This window comes from Hakea prostrata, chromosome 2, assembly GCF_041222555.1.
Source record: "Hakea prostrata isolate BN-2017 chromosome 2, UWA_Hpros_2, whole genome shotgun sequence".
In the NCBI taxonomy this organism is placed as follows: domain Eukaryota; kingdom Viridiplantae; phylum Streptophyta; class Magnoliopsida; order Proteales; family Proteaceae; genus Hakea; species Hakea prostrata.
Genome location: NC_142601.1, coordinates 53,654,930 through 53,678,033, shown reverse-complemented (window position 1 = coordinate 53,678,033; position 23,104 = coordinate 53,654,930). Strand labels below are relative to the sequence as shown.

At 37.1% G+C, this 23,104-nt stretch overlaps 1 long non-coding RNA gene across 1 annotated transcript; it reads left to right on the top strand.

Moving 5' to 3' along the window:
- Window positions 1–16,075: 16,075 nt before the first annotated feature.
- LOC149024888 (uncharacterized) lies at window positions 16,076–20,826 on the top strand. Its single transcript, XR_016171677.1, has 3 exons — window positions 16,076–16,150; window positions 16,273–16,365; window positions 20,171–20,826. It is a non-coding gene; the product is annotated as an uncharacterized LOC149024888 (long non-coding RNA).
- Window positions 20,827–23,104: the final 2,278 nt, after the last annotated feature.

Here is a 23,104-nt window from a genome sequence, read left to right as displayed (position 1 = left end):
AACAGCTCTCTTCACACATTACCCATATATTTATAATGTATTTAAATACAGGTATTTAATTTTAACACCATTTTCTTGTATTTTTAGTCTCCTCTTGTATTTTAACTACCTCATCAGTTTAATTAGTTTTAATTTCATTTTCAGTGTTGTCTCAGCGATAAGTCAGCAACAGAGGAACCAGTCCAAAAGAAATCTTACCCAAAAAAACAGTCCAAAAGAAAAAAAAATATATAAATATCCAGAGAAACAAAAGGCAGAGAAAGAGAGAGAGAGAGAGAGTCAAAGAGACCGGTTTGGAAATGTTTGGCAAAGTGCTACATCTGATCAATGTGGCGTGCTGAAAGAGTGGATTTCTCGTTGAATCCAATCCATTTGGCATTTTTTATCCATTTCTTCGTGGCTTCATCTTCTTGGCCTTTTCTGATTTTTTAAGGACATATCACACTACTATGATAAATAGGTAACAAAAGGGATGAGAGTTGTACCCTATTAATTGCTTCATCATCAGTCATCATCTCCATGACCCATATGGTTGGGAATTGTGGTAGATCATTTTAAGGGCAAAATTTATGAAGTGTATGTATCATCATTTATTTTGAGAACGAATTGAGGGGAAAGAATAAACCCTTGATAGGGATTTCATCACTACAAGACTAGTCAATGGATTTTTGGTTTCCCAACCTTAGCCATCCACACAAACCATCATTTGGAATTTCATATAAAAAAAATACAATTAATTTGTTCACATTGTTAGTCTACCCCATTATAGTTAAAAAACATCATCCGCTCTACACATTTCTCTGTGGTGCACAAGAGTATACTTTCATACTGTGGCATGTGGAACATGCTAAGTGGAGGGTTACGATTAAGGGGGTGATTTTAAGTATTTTTTTTCTTTTAAAATTTTAATACTCGTTTAGTTTATTACTCGCCCATATAAACAAACCCATTCAAACACCTCTCCTTCCCACAATCTTCATTTAGTTTGAGACTCCCTCCTCCATAATTCTTCTTCTCGTTTGTCCAAAATAAGTAAAATGATAATAGAAATTATGTAGAGATAGTGGTGGAAGCAAAATCTCAACTAATAGAAATTTCTGAGAAGAGATCCAACTTCAAAATGATTTTTGAGAAGAAATCTCAATTTGCAGAATCAGATTATTTCTCTTTATTTTTATTTTTTTTCGTTTTTTAAGTTCTCTGTGTTCTTCTTATCAATTCATTTTCTTCTTTCCAATTCCTTCACATTGGGCTCCTCTCTCCTCTTGAGGATGAGAAAGTTCTCAACTGGAAACAAGAGTGGAGAAGAACAAGAGGTTCAAAGAAAAATGATGGAGAAATTCCTCCTGAACTATATGGTGGCCTACATGTTGCAAAATGGCTTGGCATACAAGTTTTTCCAGTGACTCAATTGGTATAATATCCAATATTATATAGTTTCTGTGCAACTACCTTTCTCATTTGAGAGATGGTGGAGATATTCTCAGATTTTTGTAACAATTCAACAAACTCTGATATAGTGATAAAAACTTGACAAAGAGATGGTGAGAAACTTCTTGAATCTTGATTCGTTAATGGGGAGTGGTGCAGGCCATGTGGAATTAACACTAGAGCTTGCTTGGAAAAGTGGGTGGATCACTTACTTTTAGGTCTTGGATCGACACTCTATTGGTCAAGCTTTGTTTCTACCAAATTTGGACTTACTGGTTTTACCTCTGACATTGATTTTTTTCTCTCCTACTAAGTAGAAATTTTCTTCAATTCCTTGACAAAATATAGAACAAAATGTAGTTGCAGTCTTCATCTTCTTTACATTAGAAACAATATAGTTGCTTGAATTATAGATATAGTTGTTGGATGAATTACGATAAAACTCATAACATATATGTGGATGTAAGTCATTTTTCCCCTATAATTTTTCTATGTTATTTGCTAGGGTTCTACTTTTCGAAATCCTATATACATTATTAGCTTTAAATTATATCAACAAGACCCACTTCTAGGTTTTCCTAGAAAATTTTAACATTAAATCCTTCCAAACTTGTCTAAGTTGAAATAAAAAAAAAAATTTATTGTATATTTTTGTTTAGTAAAAAAAGTTGGGTCATTCAGATTAAGACAAAAATTCTTAGAATTCATTTGATTTTATTAGTATCCTTTCATTTCATGCCCTAAGAGTTGAAGTACTCATTGTAAGGTTCAATTTTCAAAAATATTGATTAAAAAACAGCTCTTTCACCTAAGGAAAGACAATAATAAAGAGCTGAGCTAACTGGATAAATATTGCATCACAAAATTTACCCCAATCACAGTATGTATATGCATTTAATGTTGTCATCTCTCATATCAAGTGAAAAAGCTTGGTGAAAAAGTGCCTTATGTATACAACAAAAAGCATTAAGAATGATAAAGAGTGTTGGGGAAGGTGACATTCATGACACCTTTTTATATACTCATGCATATCATTTGGTTACAGCTACAAGTTCTAACTGTGTTTGGAAGTGTGTACATTTGCCTTAGTTGAGAGCCAATCTCTTAATATCATTTTATTTACACAAAAAGGATAGATATCTGATTTATAGAAACAATATATTAAGTGTTGGCTCTCAAATGTATATGTAGCTTAAAAGTAAACCTCAGAGGGATGCAATGTCATTTTTTCATAAAAGTAAAGAACAATAACTTTTATTTCTTACAGCATATAAAATTTCATGAAAAAAACTAATTGACATGTTTTGAGGGAAAAGTAAGTGTATTAAACCACCATTTTGCTTCTATTATTCTCATTTTTACTATTAATAGTATTAGGTTTGAAATTAGAACTTGATTGACTAATAATTATTTTAAAATGAATGTTAATCCAAATTGATATTTATTGTCATTTCCACTTCCATTCCATTGATTGGTCTTTTGGTTTAATTGGTTCAAGGTAAATTCGATTCATAGTTTTACGTCAAATCAAACCAAATTAACCAACATAAAATATGGTATGATAGTTTTTCCATACAAAAAAAAGGAAGAAAAAAAAAATCGATCTACATTCTTCACATATTTAGGCATATCCTTCATTGCACCACTACTGTTATTCTTATGCATTTTAATTTTATTTTATATTCTAATTTTTTTCTTAGCAAACTTAGATTGCACAAAATTTAACATACAAGAGCTAGATCTAAGAGGTCTATAGGTCAACTAATTTTTGGTTTTACATTAAGGCATTCAGATAGGACTAATCAACTACATTTCAAAACTTTGCATAGTTAGTTCTTGCTCATTTAATTGGATAAAATAAACAATAATTACATAATATTGGATGTATTTTGTTGTCACAAAGTAGGTGGACTATAAATTTATAATATCACTAATTAATTAACTCATCTTATTCCTTACCATTGTTTAATCTATGAATGAAAGGGGGATTTTCTTAAATAACTTTTTAGCATTATGTAATTTTAAGCTTCCATTGTCCATGAAAAAGACAAGATTAATAATAATCAAAATAAATTTAAGAAGGACATAAGGGTTAAAAATATAATATTACAACAAAAAAATTTCCCTTGTAAAAGTCAATGAAAAAAAATACATATTTTGACTTGCTTCATGTGAAATACTTGGGAAATAAATAAAATTGTTTCATACACACGAATAAGAACATAAAATATTATGTATATCAAATCATTATATTAAAAAAATAAAAATGAAAAGCCTCAGTGAAATATTTCTATTTTCTTTTAATGTATATACAAAGTCAAACTTTTTTAGTTATTTTGACAATTTATTTTCTTATAGCATTATTACAGATATAATACTTATATTTTGTAATAGAGAGGTTATACACTTATACATATAGGGAAGACTCAAGAGATGATTTGGTCCTAAAAATATCCTAACTTTAGACTTCTTACTTATAAAATGTTTAAGTCTTTTATCAACCAAATCCATCACTTGGGGCTCTCTTATTCGTTACATGATTAATTACCACTAAATGGTAACTTTTCTCTCTCTGAATAATGATTCTTCTAAAGATAGAGGGTTCTTAACCTTGGATTAATTTCAACTGATGATAATGTCCTTTCTAGAAATCAATGGTGAAGTTGTGACTATGACATGCACCATTTACTAAAAGGTTTCTAACTATAAACCTACTAGTCTTCAAGGTCAAATACAAAGGAAGGTAGGTGTGAAATGTGACTTTGTATAGTTGATTTCTTTGGCAATCTATATATAAACGGACAACAACCCACCTAACACATGAATAACTATTACTATTCTTGCATCAAATGGGTGGTTTTTATGTGATAATAAGGTAAATTAACTAGAAGCAGCAGTTGAATTGGTAAGGTAGCATCATATGTAAGAAAATATGAAATCTTGAATTTGACTCCTCGCAATCTTAGATTACTCACTTAAGGTAGTATTATATATCTTGGGTAACTCTTTTGAACGGACAGAAATTTTGATAATTATTTCTTTGTTCTTTTTTGCAAAGTCGGTTCGTGTAATTATTGTGACCTGTAATGTATTGTCTAGATTGAGATCTTGACTGTGTGTTTTGCAAAAATATTGAAACCCACTTTTACGCAACGGACGGATGAGATCAAAATCTTGATCGAGATCTTGTGCAGCACCGAAGCACAATCCCATTTCAAGGGGTTTATTTCTAATGTATGGGAAACCAAGTCTAGTTTGTTTATCCAACAGCATTTTCACATCCATTACACATTCGAAAAGGAGACCCACATCATTAGTGTTTAGAGATGAACCTCCAACTGAACAAGTGTGTAACAATAGTGTTATCCTCAATCGATCCTGCCAACTCTAGGAAAACAGCTGAAACAGCTTGAAGGTGGGTAGAAGAGCCACATCCTATAGATTAGAAACTGTCAATGAGGGCCCACCCCCGTACCCGCCGCCCCCCCTTCCCCATAACAATTCTCCCCCTTCCTCCCTTCCTATTTTCCCTGGCTCAACCCTTTTTTTCCTTTTGCTCTCTCTTTTCCTTTTTCCTTCTTTCTTTTTTCTCTTTCTTTTCCTTTTTGGTTTTTTGTTTTTGTCTTCTTTTCTTCTTTTTGGTTTAACCGCCGGTCCCGGGCCGCCGGTCCCCGGTTACCGTCCGCCGGTTTCCCCGTCCCCTGTTTATCCAACTGGTTCGAGCTGTTTTTTCTCCCTTATCATAACCCCCGTCTCAGGCCGAGCTCCATCTGTTCGTTTTAGAGTTTGATGGCGACATCTTAAACTTCCGACTAACATATTCAATTTTGGGACCCCATGCTCTAGTTTAGCACGGGGTTCATTTTCGCAGCTTATGAGCAGGGAGTTCTCTAGGCCCGAGCTTATAAGCAGAGTTCAATGGCCGCCGGCTGATCAGGAGTTCAATCGGAACTCCTAGCGATAAGCAAGGGAGTTCAATGGAACTTCCGAGTTGATAACGGAGTTCAATCGACCTGCCACTGATGCAAGGATTTCTTTGGCCCTTCTTTGGCGGCCGACTTCCGAGTTCATTTGCCGCTGTGCGGGAGTTCATTTTGGGACGCCGATACAGGGAGTTCAATTTGGGAGCCGAGCTTAACCAAGGGAGTTCAATTTTGGGAACGGCCGCTATGGCAGGGAGTTCAATTTGGGACCCCGAGCTTAACAACAGGAGTTCAATCGGCCGGCCGAGCTTAACGCGGGGAGTTCAATCGGCCGAGCTTAACGGCAGGAGTTCAATTTTGCCCGTGCTCATGATTCCGAGCAGGGTTCAATTGGAGTTTCCTCGATGCTTTTTGGACTTCGAAAATATTTGCATTTCTATTTGAAAAGGTTGAATGTAACAAAACTTGAAAAACGACGTAGCACACTTATAACAAAAATTCGAAAGAAACAAAATTTGGAAGAAGATCCTTCTTTTTATCTATTTTGCTACCAATAATATCTCCGAGGTTGCTCGCATGCCTTGTTCGAGGATTGTTTCTTCGCTAACTGGATTGCATAACTTGTAGCCCGGGGCTGCTTGTTGTATTACACGTAAGGACCTTCCTAGTTGGGAGCTTAGTAAATAGGAGGTCGTCCGTTACTTCCTTCGTCTTTCTCCGATTGATTTCTATTTAGATCCGATCGCTCTCCTAACGGGGATCTAGCTCTTTTCTTCTTCCCACCGGTGGTTGGTAGGTTTTTGGTCCGATTGGACATACTTCTTTAATTGTCCCGAGATATTAGTTTTTCAATTTCATCCTTCGATTGCACGCATCATCGGTCCTATGTCCATGATCTTTGTGATATTCGCAATATCGGCCTCACGCTCCTTTGGTCGAGAATATAATTTGCTAGGTCTTTGAGTATTCCTTGACTCTTGATTTGCATCAATATTTCGGACCTTCTTAATTTGAGAGGAGTATATTCTCCCTCTGCCGCTTCTCGCTCTCTGGTCGGCCTGCTCGGTGTGAGTCACGCACCACGTATCGTCGATCGTTGTTGGTCGACTCTTTCTTCCTCGACTCTAAAGTTTCGAGTTTCCGCTTGCCTATTACATTGCTCGTAACTCGCGTCGTTCCGGCATGTTCCGATGGCGCTCGCTCCTTCATGATGAGCCCTTGATATAGAGCATGAGGCTATCTTCTCATCTAGGTTCTCAATTTGAATGGTCGTTGCTGAATCTTCGAAGATAACCCCCGATTCTTCGACCTTGCTTAATGGAGAACAAGGTATCTTCTCTTCTTTGAGCACGTCCCCTTTGACGTGCAGAATATTCGTCCCAGTGGTCAAATCCTCGATCAAACCGTTTTGGAGCCCAACCATTCGGATGCTGATCCGGTTAAGGATCTGGAAAGATTTTGCACATGCAACTTCATGTGCTCATAAGAAGACATTCGATTTGTAATGCATAATGTGGTGCCGGGGACATGTTGTTCCATCGAACATGGTGAAGGTTGGACATTTGAGCTCTTAGGCATCTCTGCCTCAACAATAGCTTTAACAAAGGTTTTCTTTTGAGCGTCTGGTATTTTTACCGATCTTTCATTTTCTTTAGCTCTTCCTTTAATTCGTCAATTTGCTTGTTGCGTTCTTCGTCTTTCCTTGGGTCTTTTTCTCCTTCTTCGTGTCGAACTTTATCCACTGATTAGTGCGCTTGTTGATCTTCTGCTCGAACTCCGGAATAGTGTCTTTTGCGTTCCTTCTCCGGGTGCTCGGTTTTATCTCCCACTTTGTCTTTGCCTTTGTTCACATCTTTTGATGGTCGAGGAGCTTGGTCGGGCTTGTGGTCGGTCTTTCGGTTCCCCCTAAAATGCGGGTCTCCCGTTATCGCTCCGGTGTGTTAGATGCGCTCGTCACCCTAACCATTCGTCCAAAGCGAGATCGCTTTGGAGTCCATTAATTTGATTTTCGGTCGATTTTGCGGTTCATCGTCCGTTTTGGTGACCAATTGTTCTCGGTTGCTCGGCGTCCTTCGTTGAGGTTTTCCGTGGTTTTGGAGGAGGATTTGTTTGTCCCTCCTCTCCGTTCTCCTTGCCTTCCCCCTTGTCTTGTTTGTATCACCATGACTTTTTGATCGTTTCCCACGCGGCGCCAATTGTTCTGCCATCTTTCTCCCTTCCCGGTTGACCCAGAATGGCTCGCCGTGGAGGTCGGTTTTCACCTCCGCGATCTAGTTATGAATCCGACTAAGGAGCAAGAAGTAATGAACAATAATGATTCGATAGTGATAGTTCTATTCCGTCCTTTCTCTTGTGCTCCTTTACCTTTTATAGTTTTCCACATCGGTTCGGTGGCTCACCCTGTTTGGTTGTGATCCGACTCTTAGTCTTGTGTCCTCTCATCGTTTTCACGTATGGTTCGTTTGACTAAACATTCTTGCTCGACTTTAGTGTTGACTCTACTCAAATATGGTTATTGAGTCCCGTCATACTTTGTCTTCGGTTCTCATTTACTAGGTTCACTTTGTTATCCCGCCCGCTTGTTCCGCCTTGCTTGGTCTTCCGGTATTCGCTGTTGCCCGTTTCCCGTCCCGGTTTCCGCCGGTCCGCCGGTTTACCGCCTGTCCGCCGGTCCGCGTCCGCCTGTTTTCCCTGGTTCAGCTGTTTTTTCTCCCTTATCAGGGCCAACAATACAAAACCACCACATGAAGGATTCCATATATCTTCATAATTCTTCCTTTATTTGATACTGACTGGTCATAGATGTGTTTCCCCTGCTGCTGGGTTGGTGGGTCCAATGGCTCTCCTACATATTCCTAGGCCGCCTTAGGTTCTTTGCTCATCAAAATGGTCTACTGATAGGGTTATCAAGTACAAATAATACCTTTTCTTATTCCCCTTTGAATGGTCTCACTTTTTCCTATAATATTGTGGATTTGGGGACTAGTCACATATATGTTTTGACCAAGTATGAGTGAATAAGGAATAATTCTTCATGCATGTGCATGTATTGTGTCAAAGGTAAAGAATAACCAAGTTCTGGTGAATTGTCCCTGTTTACATGCAGTTCGATAGAAACGAAGCCCACAATTAAGGGTTTTCAAAACACCAAAATTTCTGGATTTCCAATTTGGCTGCTCTTCCATTGCTGCATTATGACTTTTCAGGCCTCCATTAACCACTAAATCATTGCGTTTTATCACCAGTTCAAGGGTTGAAGTTTGAAAATTCGACCAGCTTGCTTCAGGTTGGAACACTTGTACATGTTTTGTGGATTCGTTCAACTTTGACACTCTCACCAAACTACATATATATACAAAATCTAAGACGAGAGAAGAAGAGTGAATGACAAGTGCAGAAAACCAGCCATGTTGGCTTCCAAAAGATCAGTGAAAGTTTTATGGAGTTCTCTTTTGCTGTTACTTCTACTTGCAGCAATGGCTTCTATGGTAAGAAGCACAAGGATCATGGATGGCCGGATTTTAGGTAACTTGTTCGAGAGCCAACTTCCTAAAGGTCCTGTTCCTCCTTCTGGGCCATCACCATGCCACAGCAAACTAAATCCCTATAATCAATCTCAGGCTTTTCACACTACTGATGTTTCATGTGATCTGCCTTAGCGAAGGGACCTGATAGATTCAATTCTCAATGTCAGCTTCCCTTCTCTTCTTCTTATCTTTATTTGTCAGATTCTTTTCTTTATCATTAAATTCTTGAATTTTTGTAATTCTTTGAAGGAATATACAAATGAAACTGTATAATACTTTTGCTTCTTTTTATCTTCATCATCAAGTGTTGGTCTGCTGTAACTTGAGCTAGCAAGCAATCACATGACCTTTCACTCTATAAGCACCCACTCCTACTATAATGGATCTGATGAATTTCCTTGTCTTTAGAGTTTATGTTTGTTTCCATGAGAAGGTGGGTTTTCCAAGAAAAAAAATTTTGACATCATTTTCACATGAACTTAGATTCCAATCCAATAAGTAAAGGCAGAAAAGCTCCTAATTAAACATTTCACCTAATGAAAGTTGACATTGTTACATGACTTCTGACCTTTCAAAGTGTTATTTAATTAACTTCTTCAATTTTCATAAAATATCTTGTCTTTTAAATAAAAAGTTGAGTCAAGCATTAATTTCTAAATTATTTTATGCATTTCATTCCTATTTGTCAACCAGATCTTAAAACTTCAAATAGAGGGGAAGCCCAGAATGTTAATAATTCAAAGAAATATATGAAGCGTGCAAGCCACCCACTGGTTTTTCACTAAATGCATGCTGTCTGACTTCTTTGTTTGATTTGTTCACTTTCCATTTTCAATTTTCTAAATTGCCTTTTTTTTTTTTTTTTTTTCCATTTTCCCAACTTATATTTAAGCATTTAAAGGTGACCACTTAACCTCCATTAATATAGAGAAAATAACAAATATATAGTACCAACTCCACCAACAATTGATAATTTTCTGATGAACTAATTTTTCATAAATACCTAATAAATATATGGCCTCAAAAATTTCTATAGGTTCTACCAAAAAGGGGGGGGGGGGTGGGAAATTCAATAAGAGTAGATTAATGATTGTTTTTTTAAAAATCATTTTTTATTGCTTATTGGGATTCAATTTCTAATGAAAAGTGTCTAAGCATTTTATCTAAATGGGTCATGGAAGGATGTTCTATGAAAGTGGATGCTTATGGGAGTTCTAGAACAGAATGTCTTGCAGGTTTCATGTTTGGCATGTAACACGTAAGAGACCTTTAAAAAAAAAAACCAGCGAAATAGTCAAAAAGAAGTGTTAAGATACGTGATGAAGCCTAATGGGCCTGAGCTTGCTTTGTGCCCGACAAAGCTTGGGTTGGGCTTTTCAGACCACGCAATTGGCCCATAAATGTACTCATCAATTTATTCAAAATTAGGAGAATGATTGCATGGGTGGTTTATAGAAGAATTTGAATCACCTCTCTCTTAGGGAGAGATCATAGATACTCTCATGACACTTTTCCATCATATAATAGGGTTTCACTTTTGATTTATTTTGTTAGGCTACTTTTGTTTGTTCGAATAAAGGTGGGGTGAGAAAAAGGGAGTGGGAAAAAAATTTAAAAAAATCAAACTTTTCCAATAATAGTGTTAAGAGATGGACTCTACCCCTATCATATGGTAGAGAAGCGTCATGACTCATGAGAACGCGTAACTCTCCCCTAATGGGGAGGTGATCCAAACTCATCATAAAAAATCTTGGCACGTTTGCCCCAAACATCAAATTAGATTGATTCTTTTAACCAGAAAGAAAAAGAAAAGGAAAATTTTATGTCACCCCCTGAGTTATTCCTTAAAATTAAGGCAACCCCTTGAGTTACCCAATGTATCAATTAAAACTCCTATGTAGGTAAATTATTTCATTGACATTCCCTGCTATTCGAAAATTAAAATTAAGTGCCAAATGCAAGCAAATTAAACTTTTTAAAAAGATAACAAACCCTTGAATGAAAATCTTATGCTTGATTTATCTTCATCTTCCTTTACGGTAATAACCAATACTCCTCTTTTTCCATTCTTGCATCTTTGTGATTTTTTATTCTTGCAAAAATATTTTTTTTAATTGTTTTCTCATTTAATTACCATATTTTTTCCTTAGAATGTGAAGATAATATTAAAAATAAATACATAAATAAATAATATTTAAAACTAAAAAATAAGGTGTCTAATTAATAAATTCAATAATTGAGAGTGGTATTATATAAAAGGTAATTCAGGGGTACTCTCACACAATTTCCCAAATGAAGAAAGAAAGAAAAAAAATGATGAGATTGATTCCCTTTTCAAAATGAGTACAGGACAAAGGAGGTCAATTACTAGACTTAGATGGGTTGTTTTCTTCAAAAGAATCAGATTCCCAAGGTTTCATTCGGTCCAAATATGGTAGCAAAACACTCTCTAGATTCTAAAAACTCATTTTAAACTTACATTCCAAGCCATTCAAGGAATTGGAAACTTACTTGGCTGGGGTGCATTAGCCTTATTTATGAGATTTCAAAGTTACTTTTAGACTTTTTATATGTTTGGTATTTGTAGATTTTCTTGCTATGGGTGCAAAGTGTTTCACACTTTTGAGACATTGGTGGGGTATTTCATCTTCTTTTATTGTAAAGCTTTCATTCTTATTATCTAGGTCCTTGACCATGGATCTATTTAATTACTTAATGAAATGAATTCCTTGGTGACATTAAAGAAAAAAAAGGCTAAAAAGAATCAAAGGGTAGGAGACGCTCTAAATAGTCAGAACAGTTACATCTTAGCAACCTATTAACATTTTGGTGGGCCACTGCTTGGGTAAGGAAGATAACGATTTGGCATCTTTGGTAGATGTTTCTTTGATCTATTGTGACACTAGCATAGTGCCACGTGATGGATGTGATTGCAAATGTTCTCTAAATCAGGTATTCATATTTAGGATTGTGACATGTGACAATTAACTATCTAACAATCACAATTAAAATCCAACAAAGAATTGAATATAATGAATTTCTAATTTTTTTCAATTTCATCTCTCTTTTATTCTTGAGGCTTAATTTTATGGATTTATTAGATTTAGTTCTTAATTTAGTTCTAATTCTGACCATTGAATAATTAACTGCTATATGTCACAATCCTAGATATGAATGATAAGGAATTGTAGGGGGTAAGAATTGTAGAGGGTGGAGATCCGATTTTATGTTCGTGAAGCAATTAGCTATTGCAACATCAAAGGTCACTTTAATTAACAATGACCAATGCTTTTCAGTGGGGTCTTTAGAGTTTGATCTTCCTTGATGGTGTATATAATAGTCTGCACCTTCTATTCCTGGTAAATGAAAATAAAGTAGCTCCTGCAGTGAACATGGGCATAGAATGATAGAAGGTTGCAAATACACTGTAATAATGCAAGAGATCATCAAGTACCTATGTGGCGATATATTGGAGATACCAATGAGCTTAAGGCAGGTGTTATTTGATGTTTGGCATATATGTGATTCTTTAGCTGTATGTGGTTTTGTGCATGTACGTGTCACGAGTGTCTTAACTCTTTGGTAGATGCTCTTGCTAGGAAGGTTCGATTGCTTTTTTTGAATGTGATTGGATGGCTCCTTTCCATTCCTTGGTTGGTTAGTGTTGTTCCAATTAAGTGTGTTACTCGATAATTTCTAATAAAATTGGCTTTGGTTAGTGTTCTTCCAATTAATTGTGTTACTCAATAATTTCTAATAAAATTTGCTTTCTACCAAATTAATGCGGTGATTGACGTTTGAACAAAGATACGCTGGATCTTCTCAAAAGTCACTTTGGCCAAGAAGTCCTTCTGTGACAGTTGTATGGGTGTCACCACAAGACCCACTTCTCAGCAAGCTTTCCCTCGAGAAGTGCCTTGCCGAGAAGTGCATAACAAACCACTTTGGACCAAGTTTGAGTTTAGAAGACTGATTGGAGTGGTCTATTCCGGTTTAATGACTTGAACTAACCATTATGGATATAACACAAAACTGTTGGTGTAACCTAGAGGGGGGTTGAATCTGTTGCAATTAGTGGATTGTCCCAATTTTTCGGTTTGTTTGGAAATACAAGGTAAATTGAGAATTCAAATGAAATTAAACAATAACAAACAACCACAACATAATATTTATAGTGGTTCGATTTTACAAGTCTACGTCCACTCCTCTCTTGGCCTTAAGAGAGTATTCCACTAGTGATTCTTTTTTAATACAATGGGTAGAGATCAAACCCTTTACAATTTTTGTTACGGGACAAGAGCACCCCTTTACTATATTGTTTACTTTAGGGTAAGAGCACCCTCTTCAATCTTTGTTAACGGGCAAGAGCACCCAAACAATCTTTGTTAACGGGCAAGAACATCCAAAACCAATTCTAGTCTACCTAGACTAGAATTGAACAATTACAAGAGAATGATGTTACCTAACAAGAGGTGTAATACTTTACCTCTTGTGTGAGAGTTGTATGCTTAATTGTAAATGATGCACCCCCAACGCTTTCAATCACCTCAAGCTTGATTTCCATAAGCTTACTTAACAGCTTGGTATATTCTTCAAGGTTGAGTGAGGGTGAGAGGCAAAGCACAATTGTTTTCTTATGTTTTGAGAGCTTGAGATTGCTTTGGGAAGTAGTTGATCAAATGTGAGGTTCAGTGCTCTCAAAAGGGGTGAATTGGGCTTATATAGATGGCCTTTGAGTGCCTTAGCCCAATCCCCAACGGATAGACATGCATAATTTTGGTTCAGATTTCAGTCTAAACGGACGTCCGTCTGACCAGACGATCATCTGTTTGGAAAGTGAGTTTAAAAACTAGCCATTGAAGCTTAAGTCAGAACCAGATGGACGTCCATCTGTCAATCTGAAGCACAAATTGCACATTTAGGTGCAAATAGGGATTTGATTGGGTTTTTGATATTTCTAACCAACCCTAATCCTCATACACCTTCCTACTATGTCCTAAGTCAATCTAGTGACATGATATGCTCATAATTTAATACAATTACATGTGAGTGCATATGGAGGTGTCCTAAGTCCTAAATTCATCTAAGTCTTGATCATTAATGTTCTTGAGTCTTCTTGTACTCCATTCTTCATGCTCATCTTGACTTAGACTTCATGTCCATCTTGGCTTGACCTTGATTTGGGTTTGAGCATATGGTTTTGAATTAGAATTGGTCCACTTGCTCTCATATTAAACTAAACAACACAACTCAATATAGCCATTAGTAATTCATATTTATTATCATCAAAACTAATGGAGGCTGATGTGGCAATGCTGACATGGCATTTCCCAACAAAAACAATTTACATTTTACACACACACACACAAAGACAAAATATAAACTATTTACATTTCTACGTGTGTACACACACATACAAAATAAAAACCATTTATGTTTCTATATCCTAGTCTTCCTTGGAAGTGTTTCGTGTATCTATGAGAGGAATGTTCGACTTTCTAGAATCTGACTATGGATAAGAAAGGATTTTACTAGGTTGTTGCTTCTGATGTGATGGTGTCTATGGTGCCCAACATTGGATGAACGTTGTGTGGATTCCATTAAATTTCAGTCGTATAAAAGAATAATTCAGTTTGGATCAAGGAAAAATCCAATTTATTTCACTTTTTTTTGGTAAGAAGTCAAAAGAATTCATTCATTGAACTTGAAAGGAATACAGACACACGAAAAGAAAAAAAATATATATATACAAAATATAGATGCATGAAAGCAAAAGGTTCGATTTGAACCAATAAGGAAAAATTGACCAAATTGTCGTACATGCATTAGACAGGGTCATCTAGGCTAAGGGATGGCTCAAGCCCAATAAACCCTTAGAATAAACATTATTGTAACAACCACAACAACAATTAAGCTCAAAAAATATGAAATACGTATCCTCCATCACAAATGCCCAAAGAGGCAAAGACAAGCCACAAACGCAGATATTGATACGCCAGAAGGGTGGAGATAAACACGCCACAGGGGCGAAGAGAAAACACCCCACAAGGGAAGAGACAAAACAAACTACAAGGGTGGAGAAACACTGACAGGGACTCGGTTGTCCCGGTCCGGTGGTGGCACCAGTATTGCGAAGAAGGCTGTCGTTGCAGTGGATTTGAAAAAGGTTGAGTCCCTTCAGGGCAAACGGGGCTGGATCTCGGTTTTGGATTGCCATGCGTCACTGCCGCAGACATGGAGACCAGTGCAATAAAGAGGCAACCAGTAGAAGCTTGCGGCAGCATAACCTCCCGATTTGCAGGATGCACTTCCAGATTTGGCACAAAAACTCTAGGTCCGCGGGATGCACAACCAGATCTCACATCTACTGTGTTTTTTTATTTTTTTTATTTACTAGAAACTTCTACCAGTTAGGGAAAAACAGAAAGACAAAGAGAAAACAAAGAGAAGAGAAACGGAGATAAAATGACGAAAAGATGGAGAGGAACGAAAAAGAGAAGGAAACGGAGAGGAAAACAAGAGAGAGACACATGCTCTTTTGTGTTACACCTATTTTACTTTGCACTAAAATTAGATATTTACTCCTTACCAAAAAAATATATATTTACTCTCAACAATCATATTTGCTTTTTCCAGTCGTTGTTTTCTCTTACTCATGCACAACAGAGGATTTTAGTCATTGAGAAATCAAGATGTGTAACGATTGTTGAATTACTCCAAACCTCTCATGCATCCACAATTCAGAATCTCACGAGCGCATCTAACCCCTCCGCTCCTCCCCCCACCCACAATATATATAAACACGAACTGACGATTAGGTTATCCCCATTGAAAAGCTTTTATTCTCCATGATGCTTGCTTTAATATTCATTTATTTTGGTGAAGACTTAGACAATGCTTTGTATACCTCCAATGGATGGTTGTGGTTTACCTAGAGTTTTGGTGTATGTGTAGAGACAGAGACCGAGAGAGAGATGTTGGGGGGGGGGGTTGGGGAGGTGAGAGGGGGTGGTTGTTACAGGCCTCACATGCTTGGAATTTTGAACCACCCGTGGGTCAAAGGCTTCAAAAGCTACGAGGAGAAAGGTAAAACCACACACGAGCTAGTGATAACAGTAGTTCATAATCACAGAATCTATCTATAAATCTGTGCCCTCAGCCCTTAGTAAAACTTCAACACCCCTCTCTCTCTCTCTCTCTCTCTCTCTCTGGGTCAGCGGTCGGGACCAGGAAATCGTTGAGTACTTCCAGGGCTAGCTACCAGCGATGGTATGTCTTCTCTTCACTCCTCAAACCTCCTTTTCTTAGTTTATCAATTAAGAGTTCTGGAGAAGATGTTCTGGTAAGTGGTAACTGATCACTTCCCCTTTGTTTTGTTGTTTTCCTTTCAGATATATGGTAGCTAGCTTTTGCATGTGACTTTTTATAGTCCAAAAGCTAAGAGGGGAAGCTAGATTATTTGTTGGAGCATGGCAGGTGACTCGGTGAGTTATTTCCATGCTATATCCTTGCCAAGTACACTGTCTTCTGCAAATCCACTTCTATTTCGTTGTCTGTTCGACCTTGAACCAGCATATTGATCCAAAAACTCTAGTTTTTTTCACTTCTGAATCGAACCCTTTTGATTTCATGTCTGTTTGTTTTGAATTTTTTCCGGCAAGCTATATTTGTCTTTCATGGCCGGCCCCAGGTCTAACTTTCTGCTTCTTTAAGGTGCATATATCTGTAGGTCTTGCATGTTCACCGATTGCTGGTGCAATGAAAAAGCTCGAAAACCTTTACTCCTACCTCAAAATTAAGAAGAAGAATAATAAAGAAGAGGAAGAAGAAAAAGTAATCCCAAAACAACGGCCTATGAACTAGGTCAACTAGCTCCAAGAAGATCAAAAGGATACAAGGAAGAAAGGGAGCTAGGCTGCAAAAACACAGCGAAAAAGAAACTTCTTCGCGCAGAAATTTGAGAGGTTGGATTTCACTTCTTTTCTTTGCATCCTTAATTGGAAAACGTTTTAAGAATCATAGGGAGCATCTGGTTGCCTTTGAGCTTGAATAAGCTTCTTCCCTCAGCGAACGTGATCGTCATAACGATTCTGATTAAAAACAATTACGAGTCCCAGCCAGTAGCTTATCAGAATCCGCCGAGATCCCATATCTTTCAACAACAGTAACTACCATGAGAACCCAAACTTGAAATCGATTATGAACTCATCTTCAACTGGGAGTGCATCCACAAATGAGTCGGGAATTTCTTGGAAGCAAGCTTTTGATGGACAACGGCATGAACGAGTAGTCCCTATGGGATCATCATCTGGGAGTTGCGGTCCGACCTGAATGCTCCCACGCTATGGAAGTGTCTAACCAAAAAATTAAAATAAAAAAGGAAACCAACTGAAATGCTTTGAGAAGGTCCACCATAACAGGTCTAACTACTTTCTTTCTTTCTTTCTTTCTTTCTTTCTCTTTCTTCTTTTCTTCTTTTCTTTCTTTTCTTTTCTTTCTTTTTTTTTTTTTTTACCAGTTAGGAGAAAGAGTTAAGGGATACATTTTCAACCAAACAAAGAGGTGGTTTGAATCACCAAAACTAAGATACATTGAGTAGCTTAGAGCGTTGGCTAATAAATCCACTTTGCTATTATCAGCTCTAGGAATGTATACCAGGTCTAACTCTACCATTTTTTTTGTAACAGACGAATTGTACCATATTGTACTTGGAAGCAAAATTAATGACCTAGGGGAGTCACCATTATAAAAGGTTCCAGATCATATGCCCCAAACTTGCCTGTGCCCCCATGCCTCACACTCACATGAGGTAGTGAGAACCATAGTCACAGGTAATTTGCTTGTGTCAGGCAGGGTAATATGGGATCCACACTCATGTGAGTGTGGTTACATTGGGGCACGGGTAGGTTGGGGGTAGAGGATTTGGACTCACTAAAAATATCTGCGTATTAGAATCGATAAGGGCATTGTGGGGGGGGGGTTGTGGAGAGCGAGATGGAGAGATTTCATCTCATTCTTGTCTGTGAAAGACAAGTTGCTATTTGTTATATTGAATCTCAATGAAGTCAGTATTGAAGTTTTGTTAAGTTTCATTCTAATGCTTAATTCCCCAAATCTTTTCCTCTTTTATATATAGATTATTAGGAACTAATGATTATGGATTTTCTTTTCTTGAATGATTATGGTTTTCTGGGTAATTGGAAAATCAACAACAACAACAATAACACTAAGACTTGTCCCAATTAAATGGGGTCCCCTACATGGATTCTTGCCTTCCAATCAGCTCTATTTGAGATCATACTAGATACAAAACCTAGGCACTATACATATCATTCATTACCATTTTTCTTAAGATTATCTTAGGTCTGGTCCTAGCTTTTCTAATTCCTTTAATCTGAATTAAATCATTTCTTTGTACGGGGCCATTTTCAGGGCGTCGTTGAACATGCCCTCAAATGACTTTCTCGGAACTTATCACTTATTGGAGCTACTCACAGGCCAGTTCTAATATGATCATTTCTTATCTTATCCTTCCCATTTTTCCATTCATCTAACATAAAATCCTCATTTTAGCTACACTAAGTTTGACTATATGATGTTTCTTAATAGAACACTTTGCATAGCCAGTCATATAGCGGTCCTACAGAATTGTGCTTTGAACCTTAAAAGAATATGTCAATCACACAAGACCCTAGACACACCTTTCCATTTCATCCACTCTATTTTAATTCTTTGAGAAATTCCATCCTCTATATCACCCTTTTATTTATGATTGAGCCAAGGTACTAAAAATAATCACTTTGAAGAATCTCATTCTCATCAAGTTTTACCACCTCATCATCTTGTCCTATTATGACCAAAGTTCCAAACTAGATACTCCATTTTCTATGTAATTCAAGAATCTGCATCGCAAATCCTTTTAAGCATAAAATGGTCCTTGATTATGTGCAAATCGGGCATAAACATAGTAGATCATAGGGCTACAAGTTTGACTTTAATGGCTTGAACATTCCTTATTGGGCCACTCTAAGCCCAAACAGGGGTTGGGTTCAAAATTGAGTTGGGATGACGGATAGAGGATTGTGCTCCCTTCGCACATTTCCACCACATGTTTAAGAGTAGGGGCCACCTCTCAGTACTCAGAGGTAGCCCCCTCTTAAAAATATTGTGGAGGGGTATGAAAGGAGTACAATCTTTTATGCGTCAGAGTGGGATATGGAGTCTAAATTTTTTGGTCCTGAGGGTTGAATAAGACTGGATTATTAGGGTCAACTCTGAGTGTCTAAATTGGACTAATCCAATCTGCTCGGCTCAAGTACTATCACCTTATAGGATATTGTTGGTAAATTTAGGACAATAATATGGACCTATGTTTTGCTTTAGTGTTTTGTACTTAAGTCAAGATAAGGTCAAGGTCAAGGTTGAATATTTGATCTCGTTTGGCCTAGGCTGACCCAACTTGGTGAGAGTCAAGTTAGGATCAAATAACGATATTTAGGGTCAAGTTCTCGATCAAAGTTAGGGTTTTATAAAACTTAACCCCACTTGACCTCGTTCCATACCTATTGAATCATAGTTCAAAGATAAATCATATAAGTCATGTTCAAGACAAATGAGATTCTATGATTTGCCCTATAGTAAGGAATGAAAGTATGATAATTGAAGTAGATCGAGTGAATACAAATGTACTGTACATAGTTTTTTTTTTTTTTGGTCAATATGTACTGTACATAGTTATTACCAACAACAACTGAAGGCTTGCTGACTCCATGCAACTATTTACAATCTGAATCCTTTCTAACCCCTTCACCTGAAAAATAATAATAAATAAATGTAATATTGATGACAATTTATAGACAACATAAATAAATGGTTGAAATAGAAATCTTTAACCTTCAAGTAGTCATTGATTTCTGATTTGTTTGCATACAATGTGGTTATGAGACAACATTTGGAGTTATATTTGGTCAAGTGGTCCACATAACCAAGTTATAGTGGGCTGTTATCTTTTGCCACATGATGTATATATAGGTAAACACATAGGTGTTTTGTCCAGAGATCCTCTACTTGGTCTACAGACCAGTGAAAGTTTATCACTGATGTGTTACCAAATCACAATAGTGTGAAGATGTAAGAGAATACAAATAAACACCAACTGATCATATCAACCGTTTATGGTCAACTAGACAACGAACTTGAGGTCTAAGCATGGACTGTGTGCTTGGCAAGGTTTTGCATGGAAATGGACAACACCCTATGTCCAAATCTCACTACTCTATAATGCTCCAGATGATATCCCAGGAGGATGAAACTGGATGCCTAAATAGAGGTGGAGGTGGAGGCTTGAGGTTTGGTGTCCAGCTACATTCTCCTTATGTCAGTCGATACTTAACGCTCAAGCATGATGCTTGTGAAGGCAGCTAGTGATCTTCAACAACATCATCATCATCATCATCCATTTCTTGTGTAGCTTTACTGGTGGAGTTCATACAAGAGAAAATCTATCAGGGTGCTTCATGCAGTTAACCATGCAGGTATATTTTTTTCCCAAAAAAGGTGCAGGTATTTTATATTTTTTTTTTTTACCAAAAAAACATGCAGGTGTTCGTTTTAGAATGTAATCAAGATGATAAACTTCAACGGCCAGGCGAATAAGGTTTGTTTAATTAACGGGTGGGGAGCACTGAGCATCGATCGGAATAGTTAAAGATATGAATGAATCAGAAGCAGGTTTGGTGGAGTGCGTCTGAGAAGTGAGTTATTGGTCAAATGAGTCCACCACAGATACAGTTAGGTGAAAATGAAACCCTCGTGGATTTTAAAAGTTCTCAAGAAATGCTCTTAGGTTTGGTGGAAGATAATGAAGATCGGGAGCAAGGCAAAAGGGGCTTTTATATATATATAGAGAGAGAGTTTTTTTTTTTTTTTTGGGTAGAAAGAGAGAGAGAGACTCATTGGTGACTACTCTTGCACTTTGGAACCATTCCCTTTTCTGCATTTCTCCGTCTGGGTCAAATCCCAGAGATCACCTATTTTTCTTTTTCTTTTTCTTTCTTCAATGCCGTTTTGTTTGCCAGGAGAGTTGCTTGTTTCTCTTTATTCATTTTCCCTCACTCCTTACCTAATTTCTTCTCAGTCCTCTTTTCCCTCTCTCAACTTCTGTTGATGGATTACTGGGGATTCAGTTCCAGTGCGTTTTGTCAGGAATAGAAGGTCACAGCATTGTAGTTGGCTGTGCTTTCCTGCTCAGTTGAAATAACAGTAATTTAGCGAAATTATTAATATGTATTCTCATAAAGATGAATATATATAAAGTATAAATAGTATGTTTTCGCATTTTTGGCTATTTCCTCTTCTCAAGTTGAAATTACACTAAGAAGGAGATTTGTGCCTCATTCTCTCCCTCATAAGCTAACCCATAATATCAGACATAAATCATTATATGGAGTCAAATATATGATAGAAGTAGAAGTACCTGAATAAATTTGCCTCATTATATTTTAGATTGTTGATACTTTTCTGATTCTTATTTGCTTTCGCATGAGAGATATTTACACGACTCCAAGAAAGCATTAGAACGAGAAGATTGATCAAACAATGTAAGATCGTATGTGGATGTAACTAGGTGATTATTTTATCTCAAATTTACATTTGACACATTATTCCTTAAATTTACAAACAAATCCTCCTCCAGATTGATGTTCACTAAATTCATGTTTGACTTGATTTAGGGGGGTTTTCCTTAAGAGTTCATCTCCAGTACTGATCCAAGGTATTTCTTTTCCAACGTGCTACAACGGTCATCGTGGTTATTCAATGTTGCAGACATTGAGGTTTAGACCCTTCGATAGAAGAACACCAGGAAACCCAGAAGATATAGAATCAAGCAACATGGTGAATCTCTTCTGTAGAAATCAATTCAAAACACCAACTGTTCCAGTAGAATGCTGGTCGAGTGAACTTCGTTATCTTGATTTCAAGCAAAGTCGACGAGAGACAGAGAATTGTCCATCGTGGTAACAGAACTTGAATCTCAACAGTAGGTTATAACACAACAACTTTGATATTTTCAAGTGAAAATCAAAGAGATAGAGCAAACCTTGGCTTATCACCGCAAGGATTTCATTGTCTTCAACACTAATCGACACCACAACTTGGGCTTCTCCGCTGCAAGTCTTCACCCGAAGAAAATACCTAATTTTGCCTTGGGTTTGTTTTGTAAATTTAAGGGAGAGGGTTAAATGCAAATTTCAGATTGTTGTGAGTATCTCCTTTACGACAATCAACAAGTGATATTTTAACATCAAAGGGTTGCTCAGTTGGCAATGACCAACACTTCTTAATGAAGATATCATTGATCCTATTCTTCCTAGTGGTGGTATATGTATTAGTCCGCCACACCCTAATAACAAGCTAGCTACTTGTTCCTAAGAAAAGAAAAAGAAATATATAATATAATTTAGGAGATTTGATTGATTGTATTTCTCTCACACCTTCTCATCACATATCTAAGAGAAGACTCTATCTCTTAGGGGAGCACAATCCTCCACCCTCAGCAGGTAAATTATCTCAAACTCAAAATAGGGTAGAGACAGACCTCAATCGCTCATTAGGGGAGGTAGGTAGATGTCTAAAACAAGGCGGGCATCAATCATGCGAATAGTTCCAAACCGGCATGAACATCCCCAGCCAATATTCAACTGCGATTCAGAATCTCACGAGCTTATCTAACCCCTTTTTTGGCTCTCACTTCCATACACTCCGTCTTTACCCAAAAATTAAAATGGTTTCTTCCTGGGATCGATGCGTCATGAACGGTTTCGTTTTTCTTACCAAAAAAATAAGAATGGTTCGATTTACCGTTAAGGTTTATATAATGAAAGTGAGAGAAAGAGAGAGGATTTGAAGGTGGTTGTTGTTAGTTGGTAGTTGTTACTCGTTACATGACTCACATGTTGCCATTTTAACTACCAGTGGGTCAAAGGGCTTCAAAGCTTTGAAGAAACAGAGAGATGAGAGTGGTGGTGGGACGTAGTGGATACACGAAATTGCCACACGCGTTAGCAGCAAAAGACTTGCCACTCGCTAGTAATATCAAAACCTATTACTGCCCAACAAAAAAAAAATCAAATCAATCTATAAATTAGGGCCCAGAGCACCCAAATACCCAACAGCCTCTCTGTGTCAGGTGCAGTTCTTCCGGTGTTACCAACGATATGGTAT